Source organism: Arachis ipaensis, chromosome B07 (genome assembly GCF_000816755.2).
Source record: "Arachis ipaensis cultivar K30076 chromosome B07, Araip1.1, whole genome shotgun sequence".
Taxonomy (NCBI): domain Eukaryota; kingdom Viridiplantae; phylum Streptophyta; class Magnoliopsida; order Fabales; family Fabaceae; genus Arachis; species Arachis ipaensis.
The window spans coordinates 121,725,445-121,743,617 of record NC_029791.2 but is presented as its reverse complement, the minus strand read 5'-3'; positions in this window follow the sequence as shown (position 1 = coordinate 121,743,617).

Genomic DNA, 18,173 nt, shown 5'->3' with positions numbered 1-18,173 from the left:
TATATTAATTCTTAAATATATTAATTATTTGTGTCAAATGTGAATTAATGTTAAAATAATTTAAAATTTTTTAAAATTAAAATAAAATATTTAAAATATTAAAACATAAATTAAGATTGGATATAAATATTGGAGACTTAAATAATATTTTACCCATTAATTAGTGGTTGCTTATATTTACGGTGCGCATCATAATTCCTTCACCATAGGCGTATTGATCGCTTATTAGGGCCTTTCCATTCGTTCAAGACCAAAATGTTTCAGCCACTAAAATTGCCCAGGCAATGATTATAGGTTTGGCCCAAAATCAGGAGAAAACGACACCGTTTCTTACCTACTACCAACTCACTTTGTGAATGCATCACCCAAGCTTTGCACTTGGAAGGATAGCTGGCCTCATGTTAGGCCTTGATGCTATTGGGTGTTAAAGACTCTACAAACATAAGAATTAAGAAAAAGGAAAAAAAAATATAACAACCATTAGAAGATAAACACGCTTAAAACACTTTTTTTTTAGATATTTTTTAATAATTAAAATTTTATATATATAATTAATTAAATTATAATTAAAATTTTATATATATAATCGATTAAATCGTATTATTTCTATCTATATTAGATTGGACAAATCAATTTAAATAAAAAATTAATAAACAAAATTTTAAATTGGTCTAAATTAATATTTTTAATATAAAAAATTACNAAATCCTAACCCTATGATAGAAAAATAAAGATTTAAGATTTAAAATTTTTAAAATTAATATATATAATAAAAATATTTTGTCATTTTTCTATAATAAGGATATTGTAGTTATTTTCTATAAAAAAAATATTAATTTACACCGGTTTAAGATTTAGTTCATCGAATTTTTGGTCAAATTAATTTGTCTGATCTAATTTTAAAAAAATAACACGGTTTAATCAGTTATATGTATTGAATTTTAATTATTAGAAAACATCTTTAAAAAAATATTTTAAACGTCTTTATTTGAGTGACTCCCAAAAAATATTACTAGTGTACTATTGTCAGATCAAAAGAACAGGTTGTCCAGAGAGGAAACTAAGTACATATATACATAAATATACATCAAAAGGAAACCCAGTAACCACTCTGCTTCAGAAGTCCAGACGCCTAGCGAGGTGCCTCTCAACCTGCATCTGAAAAACAACATAGTATGGGATGAGAACCAGAGGTTCTCAGCATGGTAAAGATGCCACGCATATAAGATATAAGGTCCTGGGAATACAGAGGCAATCCTAGAACGCCGACACTCAGATGTAAAGCTTAAGGAACTAAAAACAGAAGCCATAAATAGGTGGTCATCTAAAGGTTCTCAACCTAACTAAACTTAACCTATATATTGAACTTTTTCCACCTTTCCTCTGTACCTCCATCTCCCATGTTTGCACAGACAAACAAGCAAAACAAGGCAAACGCAAGTAGTTCACAAGTAGTACAGATAACAGTTATAACAAATAGCAGGCTATAGTCACATAGGCAATCCCACATAGTTCATAAACAAGCAAATCAGACAATATGCACATGATGCATGTCTGTCCTATGGCTGATGAGTCTCATCTGTCGGTTATCAAGCCAACCTGTCAAGTCCGGTTTGCTAAACCCTTGGACTATCCCCCGTCGCGCATCCCCATGAGTCTATGCATAGCTTTTTCTCTTTTATTCATAAATCATACATTCATTTTTACTCAATGGGGGTTACCATTCCCGGGAATTTATACGTGTCCGGTCACCCTTATGACGTAGGGTCAACAGAGTATCGAGTTTCAACCTGAAACACGTGGTGGTAAGCCACGGTACTTTACCCAGAAAAACTCGTATCTCAGATAATTTGAATGCTTAAGCCAAATATTATACATAATCATTTATAACGTTGCATACTCAATTCATCACCTTTTTAGCTTTACTTCACCTCCAAGTTATCTCCATTTCTTAACTTCATCTAATTACCAGACTCATTACTATTATTTATGACTGGAAGAATGAAAATAGAGGTTTAGAAGTTCTAAATAATTCTGAAATTACAAAAATATATGTAGTGAGAAGCAGCGTGTGCGCGTATGCACACATGTGTGCGTGCGCACACTTGCATATTTGTATGCGTACGCACACTGGTGTACGTGCGCACATCTGCCGAGAACCCCATAGTGTGCGTGCGCATCAGAGTGTGCGTACGCACGTTTTCTGAAAATCATAGTGTGTGCATGCGCACAAGAGTGTGCGTACGCACAAGTGAAAATTTGGCCCTGCTCAGAGCGCGCACACATACCAGAAATTCTTGTTTTTGCCAGAACTAAAAAAAAAACAACTTTTTGTTCAAATTTTCTGACGCCCATAACTTTTTCGTTTTAAAACATTTTTCATCCATTCTTCGAACGACGTAAACTTCGCGGATCCAATTTTAATATAAAATAAGTTTGATATCATTTGGGGGTTCGGAAGCTAAGTTATCGCTCGCCGAAGTTCGGCCAAAAACTAATTTTTCACAAAACTTCAAAACCTCCACTTTCCAACAAATATTCTTTCAAAATCAAATTGTATCATGAAAATTTAGCCCTAACTCGTACAATATTATTTCCCTCACTCCACATTCAATCACCATCCATGAACCCCAATTTTAACAATTCTAGTACATTAATTTCCTACCTACAACAACATAATCATCCATACAAGACCATCACCATCAGTTTGCCAATCATTATTAACACATAATCCAACATTCGTTCTTCCATACCCAATGTCAAACAACAATCAACTTCTAACTTAATTCACAATTATTCTCAAGGCACTAAACAATTTAACATACATATGCATTCAAATCCTATCATATGGTCATCTAGCCTAAATTTTCACAGAACATTATATATTATATATATGAAACCTAAACCATACTTTGGCCGATTTTCGCATATTGTCCAAGGCAAAATCACCAAACCAACACAGCCCTAAAGTCCAAAATTCACCAAAACACTAAAATTCCAACATCCACAATTTCAAGCTCCAACTACTTTTACACAACCTAACACATGTACACAACACATGTACACCCAAATTCATATATCCATATATAAAATTCAATACTCATACACCAATTCAATGAATTAACTTAGGATTAATAATCCTTACCATACCCATGGACAAAATCATCCAAGTCCGACAAGCTCCGCAAGCTAAATCGAACCTAAAATACCAAAATCAATAAAATCTCAACATAGGTATTCATAATTTTTGAAATTAAGGGGGTAGAAGAACTAGAATGATAGAGTGGCTTACCAATAAAATTGTTCCGGTAAATTCGTAGAGCTCGACGCGATGAACGTGTGGTCACAAACGATGCGGAGATCGGAGCTCGGAGCAAGAAGTTACGGTGGATTGATTTGTGGCGTTAGGTTGAAAAGCTTTCCCTCTTCTTCCCTGATTGTGCAGCGTGAATGAAGAGGAAGAAGAGAGGGGAAGCTGGCTTCATTAATGATATGTGGGCTGAGTTGGGCTCACAGGCCCGATTTGGACCCGGTTCAACCGGTTCGGCCCGTTCTGCCAAATCTTGGGCCAAATTCTTTAAAATTAGTGTCAAAATTCTCGTTTTAATGAGCTCTATCCTAATTTAATATAATATTGACATTTTTAATTTTCTTTATTAAAATTAATTTATTGACTAATTATTCGCTAATTTTAATGGGATTTACACAAACCCTAAAGCAAATAGTTTCTAATTTAACTAGAATAAAACCATAATAAAATTTGAATCATAAAAAAAAACAATCAAAAGAGGGATATAACAAAAAAATTGTAGAACACAAAAAATTATTGGTATTTAATTTTTTTTAAAATTATCTTTTCAAAGCCTCTATCCGTTGCTTTGTTAATCGTCGTCGTCATTATTCTTCTGGTTGCCATTCCAGTTGTAGATCTACTTCACTTTTGCAACTTTGATTCAAAGGAAGAAAAGAGGAACGACAAGAACAGAGGCACGGTTCAGTAAGGCAGCGCGACAGCGATGGATGAAGCAGAGAGAACCACGATGAACCACGATGGACGAGGCAGAGAGGAGCGTAAGGAACGGAGGAAGAGAGGAGTTCGAGTAACGTTGAAGAGGATTAAAAAAGGAAATAGACGTGGTCCGAAGAGGCGATAGAGGAGACATGACAATGAACGAGATGCCGGTGACGAAGGAGAGCGGTGGTGATGGATGAGGTCAGAAGTGAGTTTTGAGAAAGGGAGAAGCTCTGAGCCTGATTGAATAAGAGAGGCGAATTTGGGAGTGGGTGAGAGAAGAGAGCAGCGCTGCGTATAGATTTAGAATTACTGAATTGGGGTTTGCATTTTTTAACTTTGGTATTTATATTATTCAGTCATATATACTTAATTATTAAATCTGCGAATCTACGGATCGGATATGCGGATATAAACCCAATATCCGCTATCCGATCCTATCAGAATGCAGATTAGATCGTATCTGATCTGATGACTCTGCGGATCAGATATTATCTGTAAAATACGAATCAGATGCAGATAAATATGACAGAGTTGTGGATAAATTATTTAATCCATGCGCAGCCCTAGTTTTATCCAAACTAGTAAAGCAAATTGAGTTTGAATAGGTGATTTATATATTCTTAATTGCTTCTTTGTGTGCTTCTAAAATAGTAGCTTAAGGTATCTATATGAAATTTTAATGTCATAATCAAACGTTAATTTTTACAAAATATAATTGAAATTAGATTAACAAATTACCTGAGTTAAGGTGATATTTATAGAGATAATAGTGTGGTTGATTATTTCAGAATAGGAATTTAGCTACAAGCCTGCAACTTAGGTAACGATTATTTCCCTCATTGTTTGGGCAGTTTAGCATAGTGAGAGGTTACTCCACCTGTATACGCGGGATCTGGTAATGAAGAGCTTTAGTCTTTAGAGATGTCCCAAATTAGATTGTCTATCGAGTCTAAGTGATCCAAGTTAAATCCAGTCGCGTGTGGGAGACCCTCTTTGTTCATTGGGTTAGGTCGAATCAAGATGAATTTGAGCTATTCTTAATTGAACTCCCTTGGAGTATGCTTTGGGGTTAATTCCAGTTAAAAATTATTTTGCCTATTAACTCCCAAATTAAATATAGTTAAATATAATAAAATAAAATATGAATATAAAAGAATGCGTCAAATGATAAGATTGTCTTTCCAAATCTGTCCTACACAAAAATTTTACCATTTTTATTTATGAATGTCTAAAATGCTAACAAAATTATTTATAAAAATGACATATTCAAAATGACATATTTCACATCGTTGTTTCATCTTCCTTCTTTTCCTTTCATCACTAGATATACTCCTTATTCATTTTAATTACTCTGTTAGTCCCTATAGTTTCGTGAAATTTTCAATTAGGTCCCTATAATTTTTTTCTTATTAATTGGGTCCCTGTACAAATTTTTTTTTTCAATTAAGTCCCTCTTAGTAGTAATTGGCTTAATTTTATAGGGACCTAACTAAAAAAAAAAAAAACTGGTACAGGGACCTAAATAAAAGGAAAAAAAAAGTGTAAGGACCCAATTAAAAAAAATTTGGTGCAAGGACTCAATTAAAAGAAAAAAAAGTATAGGGACCTAATTGAAAATTTTGCGAAACTATAGGGACCAGCAGAATAATTAAACCTTTCATTACATCATGTTCTTCTGTTTTATTTTTTTATAATTCTATTTATTTCCTAGGTTTTGAATTTTTTGGCCTTCAATTTTTTTATGATTTTTGTTTTAGTGTCTTTTTTAGGCTTGATTTTTTTTAATTTATTTTTGGGGCTTGTTTTTTTTCAATGTTTTTTTTTTTTTTAAGGATTTTCAGAGGATCATCTTCTACCACTACTGCTTTTGGAGTGAACATAGAAGAATAAATTAAATCACTGAAGGTTTGTGGGGCACCAAAGATGACGTTAAAGTGGAGCATTTGAAGGAGGGTTATTGATGTAGTCTTCTTGTAACTGCTAGGATGTTTTGAAAACATTAGACTGCATTCTTAGGCTATGACCACGAGAGCTTTTTTCTTTGTAGTGCTACTCCCCACAGGCTCCACGCTACAGGACAAGAGAAGAATAAATGATAAACGGTTTTCGGGGCAGCTGCATAAAATACACAGCTTTCCATCTCCTTCAAAAGTAGGCCACACTTGCTAAGTTTCTCTCTTGTGTTCAATTTTTCCTGTAAAACAAACCAAACTAGAATTTCTACATGCGGTGGAACTAAGTTTTTCCATACATGATTTATAATATTGGACATGTGTTGCTTTTTGGCTCTCGCAATGCTCTTTTGTATTGTTTCTATGAGGGACATCACTGTAAACTCTCCAGACCTTTTGTAATACCCCGTTATCCTAAGCCTTACCTCTAGCCGTAAAGCAAAGGATAATAAAGTGCCACGACAGTCCTAAAACTTATAATATATAATATATATCCAAGAATTTATATAACTAGAAGCCCAATGAAGGAATAAAAGCTCAAAGTTGCATAAAGCAGAATTACGAAATGCGAAGCGTTCACACACGGTAACTAAACGCGTAGGTACGAACAGAACAAGACATAATACATATAAAACCTTGTAGATAGCTCCAGGATACACAAGGTAGTAATTAAATTAACAAGATATATATATATATACCAAAAAGATGACTAGTCATAGCCTGCGGAGTTTAGGCCGGCTAGTCAAACTGAAATACAAAAGAGTTTCGGAAGTTTAAAACAACTTATACAACTTATCTCTCAAAATCAAACCTCTAAGGCCAAAAATCTAAAATAAAAAGGTGAGAGAAAGTACTACAACAAGAGTAAAGTGAAATAAAACATAAAGAATATCATACTCCGCTCTGTCACCACATTCGCAAACTCACCATGGTAGGTTGTGACCTGCATATGAAAAATAACAACAATATATAGTATGAGAATCGAAAGTTCTTAATATGGTAATAGTGCCCAATATGTAAGATATAAGGTTCTGGGATGCTAAAGGCAATCCTAGAACTTCACATCAAAAACAGATATTCAAACTTAACGAAAATAAATAACTAAAACCATAAGCCATAAACAGGATTATCTAGACTTAGGAGATTTCTAACTAAAACTAGTCACACCGCTGTATCCCACAGCCTTCGCCAACCTAACCTCCATGCGATCTCATCGCCACCGCCTTCCGTTCCTCCTCAACGCCAGACAATCACAAGTATATGCAAACAAGTAATACACAGGTACTATTCATGTATAGCAAGTAATTAAAGAAGCAGGTAGGCATATTATACAATTAGGCAAACTACAAGTAATCAAAGCAAACAAGCACATAAGAGATGCATATGATGAATGCCTGTCCTATTGGCTATGATATCACATGTCGGTTATAGTGTCAAACCCGACACAAAATCCGATCGGCAACTCTCGGATTAGTCTCTCTGTTGTGCATACTCAGGAGGAATAATTCCAAGGGATGAGTGCCCTACCAACTTCCTCTGGATATCGCATGTCAACATAGATGGGAGACTGCCACAGACCCTACGCTGGCACCATTACCGCGACAAGCGGGAGACTGCCACAGCCCTTGCCCGAGGCGTATAGTGACTTACCAAAACAATGCATGTCACGTGAGTGGAAGACTACCACACCCCTCACATCCGAACGTAGGCGGGAGACTGCCACAGTCCCTAGGACGGAGAACAATGCATGTCACAATCACATAATCCATCTCAGAGGCCACTGCTCATAGCACACTTTCGTTCATACTCATTCCATTAATCGTAATCATTCATTTTCAACTTCCAATATCATCATCTCTTATCAATATCTCAAGTTCCTCAAATACAACATAATCATTCCAAATCTCAATCTCGTCAAAGAAATATCTCACCACACCACATTAACTAATCTCTTCCACAAACATTCCAAAGTCTAAGTCACCGGCTCTAAACTCATATCAAAGAAAATCACCAATTCAAATTAATTATCCCATCTTCACTAGTCTTAGAGTCTAATTACTAGCCATAACTTTTAAGAAAAAGTTATGGAAGTTTGGAAAGCTAGAGAACCCCTAAAAGCATAGAAAAAACACATTTTCAGCAAAATAGGGGTTGTGCGTACGCACACCCCTATCGTGTCTACGCACATGTTGAAAAAGGTACGTCTGTGTATGCATTCAATACGTCATTGGGCCGTTTCGGGTACGCATACCTGGGCTGCGTACGCGAGAAGGCTTGGCAGAGACGCACGTCCATGTATAAAGGTGCCCGCGTACGCATGTTTCTCAGATTGCAGAAAAATGTCAAGTTTTACTAAACATTGAAACTTTTACTAAACTGGTTTATTCTAAACATTGAAACTTTTACTAAACTGGTTTGTTCTTCAAAAACAAAAATGATATTCCAAATCAAATTTTTCAAACAATCAAATTTTTACTAAACTGGTTTATTCTAATTTCCTATTATATTGACAAAGATGGCTTAAAATATCGGGTACAAGATGCTACCCTAAACTGAACTATATCACCCAGACGATGAAACATACCTAACTAAATAAAGACTTCGATAGCCTTACTGTTGATCAAACCCTTACTATTATTCTCTCTGTCTCCCATTTTTCAGATCAGTCTAAAAAATATTTGATCCTAGAGAAGCAATCAAGTGAAAGCACTAACTAGAACAACTACTACAACAAAGAACCAAAGATAACACCACCGTCTTCTTCCAACAAAGCTATCTACGCCAGTGTCCTTTCTTGTGTGCATTGATAGAGCTTTTCTTTGATCAGCCAGTTGCCATTGTCTATTTTTTTTTCCGGGATCAACAACACAGTCCTCTTTGACATGGCCGTTAGCACCGCACTTTTCACATTGTAAGTTTTGTGATTCATCTTTAGGTACCGCGGGAAATGGCAGTCCATTATCGTCAAGTACATAAATATTTATGGCATGTGTCCCGCCCGAATTATCTTTGGCAAGGTTATAATGAACTTCTGTAGAAACCGCAAGAATACGATTATCAAGTTGATCTTCTCCGAAAAAGGGAAGATGGTCCCTGTTGTCATAGGGTATTATTACCCCTTGTTGATTTCGATCGTACACATTCACTCTCCCGTAGAGAGGTTTATCCAAGTATTCTGACATGTTTTAAGAAAATAGAGGAAGGAGAAAGTATAGAAAGTTATATAGACTTAAGAGAGTAGAGGAAGGAAGAAGAAGGGAGAAGTTGGTGAGTTATATCATAAAGAGTGCGAGAGTAGAAGGAGAAAGATGAAAGGGGAAACCAGGAAATTGATTTGATTTAAAATATCTCATCTATCTTACCAATATGTATTAGTGTCAATATGCTTGGCCCTATAGGGCTTTGGCCCTACTTTATAGGGCCAAAAGAACAAATGGCCGTATACTGAATATGGCCAAATTTTCAAAAAACCTTGCAAGGCCAAAAGCCCTCATGGGCCAAACATCGTAGGGCCAGCTCATGGATAATCCTCTTTTTTGTTGCTTTTTTAATTTCTATTTCAACAATCTCTATCCTATTTAAACAATCAAACTCCATTAACAAGGTCCACAAAATAAACTCTATTTACAAAGTCAAAAATAAAATAATATTCAAAATCAAATTTTCTAAATATTGACACTTTTACTAAACTGGTTTATTCTTCAAAAACTAAAATGATATTCCAAATCAAATTTTCCAAACAATCAAATTTTTACTAAACTGGTTTATTCTAATTTCCTATTATATTGACAAAGATGGCTTAAAATATCGGGTACAAGATGCTATCCTAAACTGAACTATATCACCCAAACGATAAAAGATACCTAACTAAATCAAGACTTCGATAGCCTTACTGTTGATCAAACCCTTACATACCTAACTAAATCAAGACTTCGATAGCCTTACTGTTGATCAAACCCTTACTGTTGTTCTCTCTGCCTCCCATTTTCCACATCAGTCTAAAAATATTTGGTCCTACAGAAGCAATCAAGTAAAAGCACTATCTATAACAACTACTACAATAAAGAACCAAATATAACACCACTGTCTTCTTCCAACAAAGCTATCTACGCAGTGTCCTTTCTTGTGTGTATTGACAGAGCTTTTCTTTGATCTGCCAGTTTTCACTGTCCATTTTTTACTGGGATCAACAACACAGTCCTCTTTGACATGGTCGGTAGCACCGTACTTTTCACATTGTAAGTTTTGTGATCCATTTTTAGGTACCGCGGGAAATGGCAGTCCATTATCGTCAAGTACATAAATATTTATGGCACGTGTCCCGCCCGAATTATATTTGGCAAGATTGTAATGAACTTCTGTGTAAACCTCAAGAATACGATTATCAAGTTGATCCTCTCCGAAAAAAGGTAAGATGGTCCCTGTTGTCATAGGGTATTATTACCCCTTGTTGATTCTGATCGTACACAGACACTCTCCCGTAGAGAGGTTTATCCAAGTATTCCGATATGTTTTAAAAAAATAGAGGAAGGGAAAAGTATAGAAGGATATATAGACTTAAGAGAGCAGAGGGAGGAAGAAGAAGGGGGAATTTGGTGAGTTATATCATAAAGAGTGCGAGAGTAGAAGGGAGGAAGAAGAAGGGCGAAGTTGGTGAGTTATATCATAAAGAGTGTGAGAGTAGAAGGAGAAAGATGAAAGGGAAAACTGAAAAATTGATATGATTTAAAAGATCTCCTCTATCTTACCAATATGTATTAGTGTCAATATGCTTGGCCCTAGAGGACTTTGGCCCTACTTTATAGTGCCAAAAGAACAAAAAGCCCTATACTCAATAGGGCCAAATTTTCAAAAAACCTTACAGGGCCAAAAGTCCTCATGAGCCAAACATCATATGGCAAGCCCATGGATAATCCTCTTTTTTGTTGCTTTTTCAATCTCTATTTCAACAATCTATATCATATTTAAACAATCAAAACTCCATTGATAAGGTCCACAAAATAAACTCTATTTACAAAGTAAAAAAAATGAAACAATATTCCAAATCAAATTTTCTAAACATTCAAATTTTTACTAAACTGGTTTATTCTTCGAAAACTAAAACGATATTCCAAATCAAATTTTTCAAACAATCAAATTTTTACTAAATCGGTTTATTCTAATTTTCTATTATATTGACAAAGATTGCTTAAAATATCGGGTACAAGATGCTACCCTAAACTAAACTATATCACCCAAACGATGAAACATATTTAACCAAATCAACACTTCGATAACCTTACTGTTGATCAAATCCTTACTGTTGTTCTCTCTGCATCCCATTTTCCACATCAGTCTAAAAAATATTTGGTTCTAAAGAAGCAGTCAAGTGAAAGCACTAACTACAACAACTACTAAATCAAAGAACCAAAGAAAATAGCACCCTCTTCTTCTAACAAAGCTATCTACGCCCGTGTCCTTTTTTGTGTGTATTGACAGAGCTTTTCTTTGATCTGCCAGTTGTCACTGTCCATTTTTGACTGAGATCAACAACACAATCCTCTTTGACATGGCCGGTAGCACCGCATTTTTCACACTGTAAGTTTTGTGATCCATCTTTAGGTACCGCGGGAAATGGCATTCCATTATCGTCAAGTACATAAATATTTATGGCACGTGTCCCGCCCGAATTATCTTTGGCAAGGTTGTTCTGAACTTCTATGGAAACCTCAAGAAGACGATTATTAAGTTGATCCTCTCCGAAAAAGGGAAGATGGTCCCTGTTGTCATAGGGTATTATTACCCCTTGTTGATTCCGATCGTACACACTCACTCTCCCGTAGAGAGGTTTATCCAAGTATTCCGACATGTTTTAAGAAAATAGAGGAAGGAGAAAGTATAAAAAAGGTATATAGACTTAAGAGAGCATAGGAAGGAAGAAGAAGGGAGAAGTTGCTGAGTTATATCATAAAGAGTGCGAGAGTAGAAGGAGAAAGATGAAAGGGGAAACCGAAAAATTGATATGATTTAAAAGATCTCCTCTATCTTACCAATATGTATTAGTATCAATATGCATGGCCCTATAGGGCTTTGGCCCTACTTTATAAGGCCAAATGAACAAATAGCCCTATACTAAGTAGGGCCAAATTTTCAAAAAACCTTGCAGGGCCAAAAGCCTTCATGGGCCAAACATCGTAGGGCTAGCTCATGGATAATCCTCTTTTTTGTTGCTTTTTCAATCTCTATTTCAACAATCTCTATCCTATTTAAACAATCAAAACTCCATTGACAAGGTCCACAAAATAAACTCTATTTACAAAGTCAAAAAATAAAACAATATTCAAAATCAAATTTTCTAAACATTGAAACTTTTACTAAACTGATTTATTCTTCAAAAACTAAAATGATATTCTAAATCAAATTTTCCAAACAATCAATTTTTTACTAAACTGGTTTATTCTAATTTCCTATTATATTGACAAAGATGGCTTAAAATATCGGGTACAAGATGCTACCCTAAACTGAACTATATCACCCAAACGATGAAACATACCTAACTAAATAAAGACTTCGATAGCCTTACTGTTGATCAAACCCTCACTGTTGTTCTCTCTGCCTACCATTTTCCACATCAGTCTAAAAAATATTTGGTCCTACAGAAGCAATCAAGTGAAAGCACTAACTAGAACAACTACTACAACAAAGAACCAAAGATGACACCACCGTCTTCTTCCAACAAAGCTATCTACGCCAGTGTCCTTTCTTCTGTACATTGATAGAGCTTTTCTTTGATCTGCTAGTTGCCATTGTCTATTTTTTACTAGGATCAACAACACAGTTCTCTTTGACATTGCCGGTAGCACCACACTTTTCAAATTGTAAGTTTTGTGATCCATCTTTAGGTACCGCCGGAAATGGCAGTCCATTATCGTCAAGTACAGAAATATTTATGGCAGTGTCCCGCCCGAATTATCTTTGGCAAGGTTGTAATGAACTTCTGTGGAAACCGCAAGAATACGATTATCAAGTTGATCCTCTCCGAAAAAGGGAGGATGGTCCCTGTTGTCATAGGGTATTATTACCCCTTGTTGATTCCGATCGTACACAGTCACTCTCCCGTAGAGAGGTTTATCCAAGTATTCTGACATGTTTTAAGAAAATAGAGAAAGGAAAAAGTATAGAAAGTTATATAGACTTAAGAGAGCAGAGGAATGAAGAAGAAGGGGGAAGTTGGTTAGTTATATCATAAAGAGTGTGAGAGTAGAAGGAGAAAGATGAAAGGGAAAACCGGGAAATTGATATGATTTAAAAGATCTCCTCTATCTTACGAATATGTATTAGTGTCAATATGCATAGCCCTATAGGGCTTTGGCCCTACTTTATAGGGTCAAAAGAACAAATGACCCTATACTGAATAGGGCCAAATTTTCAAAAAATCTTGCAGGGCCAAAAGCCCTTATGAGCCAAACATCGTAGTGCTAGCTCATGGATAATCCTATTTTTTGTTGCTTTTTCAATCTCTATTTCAACAATCTCTATCCTATTTAAACAATCAAAACTCCATTGACAAGGTCCACAAAATAAACTTTATTTACAAAGTCAAAAAATAAAACAATATTCAAAATCAAATTTTCTAAACATTGACACTTTTACTAAACTGGTTTATTCTTCAAAAACTAAAATGATATTCCAAATCAAATTTTTCAAACAATTAAATTTTTACTAAACTGGTTTATTCTAACTTCTTATTATACTTACAAAGATGGCTTAAAATATCGGGTGCAAGATGCTACCCTAAACTGAACTATATCACCCAAACGATGAAACATACCTAACTAAATCAAGTCTTCGAAAGCCTTACTGTTGATCAAACCCTTACTGTTGTTTTCTCTGCCTCCTATTTTTCACATCAGTCTAAAAAATATTTGGTCCTACAGAATCAATCAAGTGAAAGCACTAACTAGAACAACTACTAAAACAAAGAACCAAAGATAACACCATCGTCTTCTTCCAACAAAGCTATCTATACCAGTGTCCTTTCTTGTGTACATTGATAGAGCTTTTCTTTGATCTGCCAGTTGTCATTGTCTATTTTTTACTGGGATCAACAACACAGTCCTCTTTGACATGGCCGGTAGCACCGCACTTTTCACATTGTAAGTTTTGTGATCCATCTTTAGGTATCGCGGGAAATGGCAGTCCGTTATCATCAAGTACATAAATATTTATGGCACGTGTCCTGCTCGAATTATCTTTGGCAAGGTTGTAATGAACTTCTGTGAAAACCGCAAGAATACGATTATCAAGTTGATCCTCTCCGAAAAAGGAAAGATGGTCCCTGTTGTCATAGGGCATTATTACACCTTGTTGATTCTGATCGTACACAGTCACTCTCCCGTAGAGAGGTTTATTCAAGTATTCCGACATGTTTTAAGAAAATAGAGGAAGGGGAAAGTATAGAAAGGTATATAGACTTAAGAGAGCAGAGAGAGGAAGAAGAAGGGGAAAGTTGGGGAGTTATATCATAAAGAGTGCGAGAGTAGAAGGAAGGAAGAAGAAGGAGGAAGTTGGTGAGTTATATCATAAAGAGTGTGAGAGTAGAAGGAGAAAGTTGAAAGGGAAAACCGAAAAATTGATATAATTTAAAAGATCTCCTCTATCTTACCAATATGTATTAGTGTCAATATGCTTGGCCCTATAGGGCTTTGGCCCTACTTTATAGGGCCAAAATAAACAAAAGGCCCTATACTCAACAGGGCCAAATTTTCAAAAAACCTTGCAGGGCCAAAAGCCCTCGTGGGTCAAACATCGTAGGGTAAGCCCATGGATAATCCTCTTTTTTTGTTGCTTTTTAAATCTCTATTTCAACAATCTCTATCATATTTAAACAATCAAAACTCCATTGACAAGGTCTACAAAATAAACTCTTTTTACAAAGTCAAAAAATAAAACAATATTCCAAATCAAATTTTCTAAACATTCAAATTTTTACTAAACTGGTTTATTCTTCGAAAACTAAAACGATATTCCAAATCAAATTTTTCAAACAATCAAAATTTTTACTAAATTGGTTTATTCTAATTTCCTATTATATTGACAAAGATGGCTTAAAATATTGGGTACAAGATGCTACCCTAAACTGAACTATATCACCCAAACGATGAAACATACTTAACCAAATTAAGACTTCGACAGCCTTACTGTTGATCAAACTCTTACTGTTGTTCTCTCTACCTCCCATTTTTCACATCAGTCTAAAAAATATTTGATCCTACAGAAGCAATCAAGTGAAAGCACTAACTAGAACAATTACTACAACAAAGAACCAAAGATAACACCACCGTCTTCTTCCAACAAAACTATCTACGATAGTGTCCTTTCTTCTGTGTATTGATAGAGCTTTTCTATGATCTGCTAGTTGCCATTGTCTATTTTTTACTAGGATCAACAACACAGTCCTCTTTGACATGGCCGGTAGCACCGCACTTTTCACATTGTAAGTTTTGTGATCCATCTTTAGGTACCGCGGGAAATGGCAGTCCATTATCGGCAAGTACATAAATATTTATGGCACGTGTCCCGCCCGAATTATCTTTGGCAAGGTTGTAATGAACTTCTGTGGAAACTGCAAGAATACGATTATCAAGTTGATCCTCACCGAAAAAGGGAAGATGGTCCCTGTTGTCATAGGGTATTATTACCCCTTGTTGATTCCGATCGTACACAGTCACTCTTCCGTAGAGAGGTTTATCCAAGTATTCTGACATGTTTTAAGAAAATAGAGGAAGGAGAAAGTATAGAAAGTTATATAGACTTAAGAGAGCAGAGGAAGGAAGAAGAAGGGGGAAGTTGGTGAGTTATATCATAAAGAGTGCGAGAGTAGAAGGAGAAAGATGAAAGGAGAAACCGGGAAATTGATATGATTTAAAAGATCTCCTCTATCTTACCAATATGTATTAGTGTCAATATGCTTGGCCCTATAGGGCTTTGTCCCTACTTTATAGGGCCAAAAGAACAATTGATCCTATACTGAATAGGGCCAAATTTTCAAAAAACCTTTCAGGGCCAAAAGCTTTCATGGGCCAAACATCGTAGGGCTAGCTCATGGATAATCCTATTTTTTATTATTTTTTCAATCTCTATTTCCACAATCTCTATCCTATTTAAACAATCAAAACTCCATTGACAAGGTCCACAAAATAAACTTTATTTACAAAGTCAAAAAATAAAACAATATTCAAAATCAAATTTTCTAAACATTGTCACTTTTACTAAATTGGTTTATTCTTCAAAAACTAAAATGATATTCCAAATCAAATTTTCCAAACAATCAAATTTTTACTAAACTGGTTTATTCTAATTTCCTATTATATTGACAAAGATGGCTTAAAATATTGGGTGCAAGATGCTACCCTAAACTGAACTATATCACCCAAACGATGAAATATACCTAACTAAATCAAGACTTCGATAGCCTTACTGTTGATCAAACCCTTACTGTTGTTCTCTCTGCCTCCCATTTTTTACATCAGTCTAAAAAATATTTGGTCTTACAGAAGCAATCAAGTGAAAGCACTAACTAGAACAACTACTACAACAAAGAACCAAAGATAACACCATCGTCTTCTTCCAACAGCTATCTATACCAGTGTCCTTTCTTGTGTGCATTGATAGAGCTTTTCTTTGATCTGCCAGTTGTCATTGTCTATTTTTTACTGGGATCAACAACACAATCCTCTTTGACATGGCCGGTAGCACCGCACTTTTCACATTGTAAGTTTTGTGATCCATCTTTAGGTACCGCGGGAAATGGCACTCTATTATCGTCAAGTACATAAATATTTATGGCACGTGTCCTGCCCGAATTATCTTTGGCAAGGTTGTAATGAACTTCTGTGGAAACCGCAAGAATACGATTATCAAGTTGATCCTCTCCGAAAAAGGGAAGATGGTCCCTGTTGTCATAGGGTATTATTACCCCTTGTTGATTCTGATCGTACACAGTCACTCTCCCGTTGAGGGGTTTATCCAAGTATTCCAAGATGTTTTAAGAAAATAGAGGAATGGGAAAGTATAGAATAGTATATAGACTTAAGAGAGCAGAGGGAGGAAGAAGAAGGAGAAAGTTGGGGAGTTATATCATAAAGAGTGCGAGAGTAGAAGGAAGGAAGAAGAAGGGGGAAGTTGGTGAGTTATATCATAAAGAGTGTCAGAGTAGAAGGAGAAAGTTGAAAGGGGAAACCGGAAAATTGATATGATTTAAAAGATCTCCTCTATCTTACCAATATGTATTAGTGTCAATATGCTTGGCCCTATAGGGCTTTGGCCCTACTTTATATGGCCAAAAGAACAAAAGGCCCTATACTCAATAGGGCCAAATTTTAAAAAACCTTGCAGGGCCAAAAGCCCTCGTGGGCCAAACATCGTAGAGCAAGCCCATGGATAATCCTCTTTTTTTGTTGTTTTTTCAATCTCTATTTCAACAATCTCTATCATATTTAAACAATCAAAACTCCATTGACAAGGTCCATAAAATAAACTCTATTTACAAAGTCAAAAAATAAAACAATATTCCAAATCAAATTTTCTAAACATTCAAATTTTTACTAAACTTGTTTATTCTTCGAAAACTAAAACGATATTCCAAATCAAATTTTTCAAACAATCAAAATTTTTACTAAACTGGTTTATTCTAATTTCCTATTATATTGACAAAGATGGCTTAAAATATCGGGTACAAGATGCTACCCTAAACTGAACTATATCACCCAAACGATGAAACATACTTAACCAAATTAAGACTTCGACAGCCTTACTGTTGATCAAACCCTTACTGTTGTTCTCTCTGCATCCCATTTTTCACATCAGTCTAAAAAATATTTGTTCCTAAAGAAGCAGTCAAGTGAAAGCACTAACTAGAACAACTACTAAATCAAAGAACCAAAGATAACACCACCATCTTCTTCCAAAAAGCTATCTATGCCCGTGTCCTTTCTTGTGTGCATTGACAGAGCTTTTCTTTGATCTGCCAGTTGCCACAGTCTATTTTTGACTGGGATCAACAACACAGTCCTCTTTGACATGGCCGGTAGCACCGCACTTTTCAAATTATAAGTTTTGTGATCCATCTTTAGGTACCGCGAAAAATGGCAGTACATTATCGTCAAGTACATAAATATTTATGGCACGTGTCCCGCCCAAAATATCTTTGGCAAGGTTGTACTGAA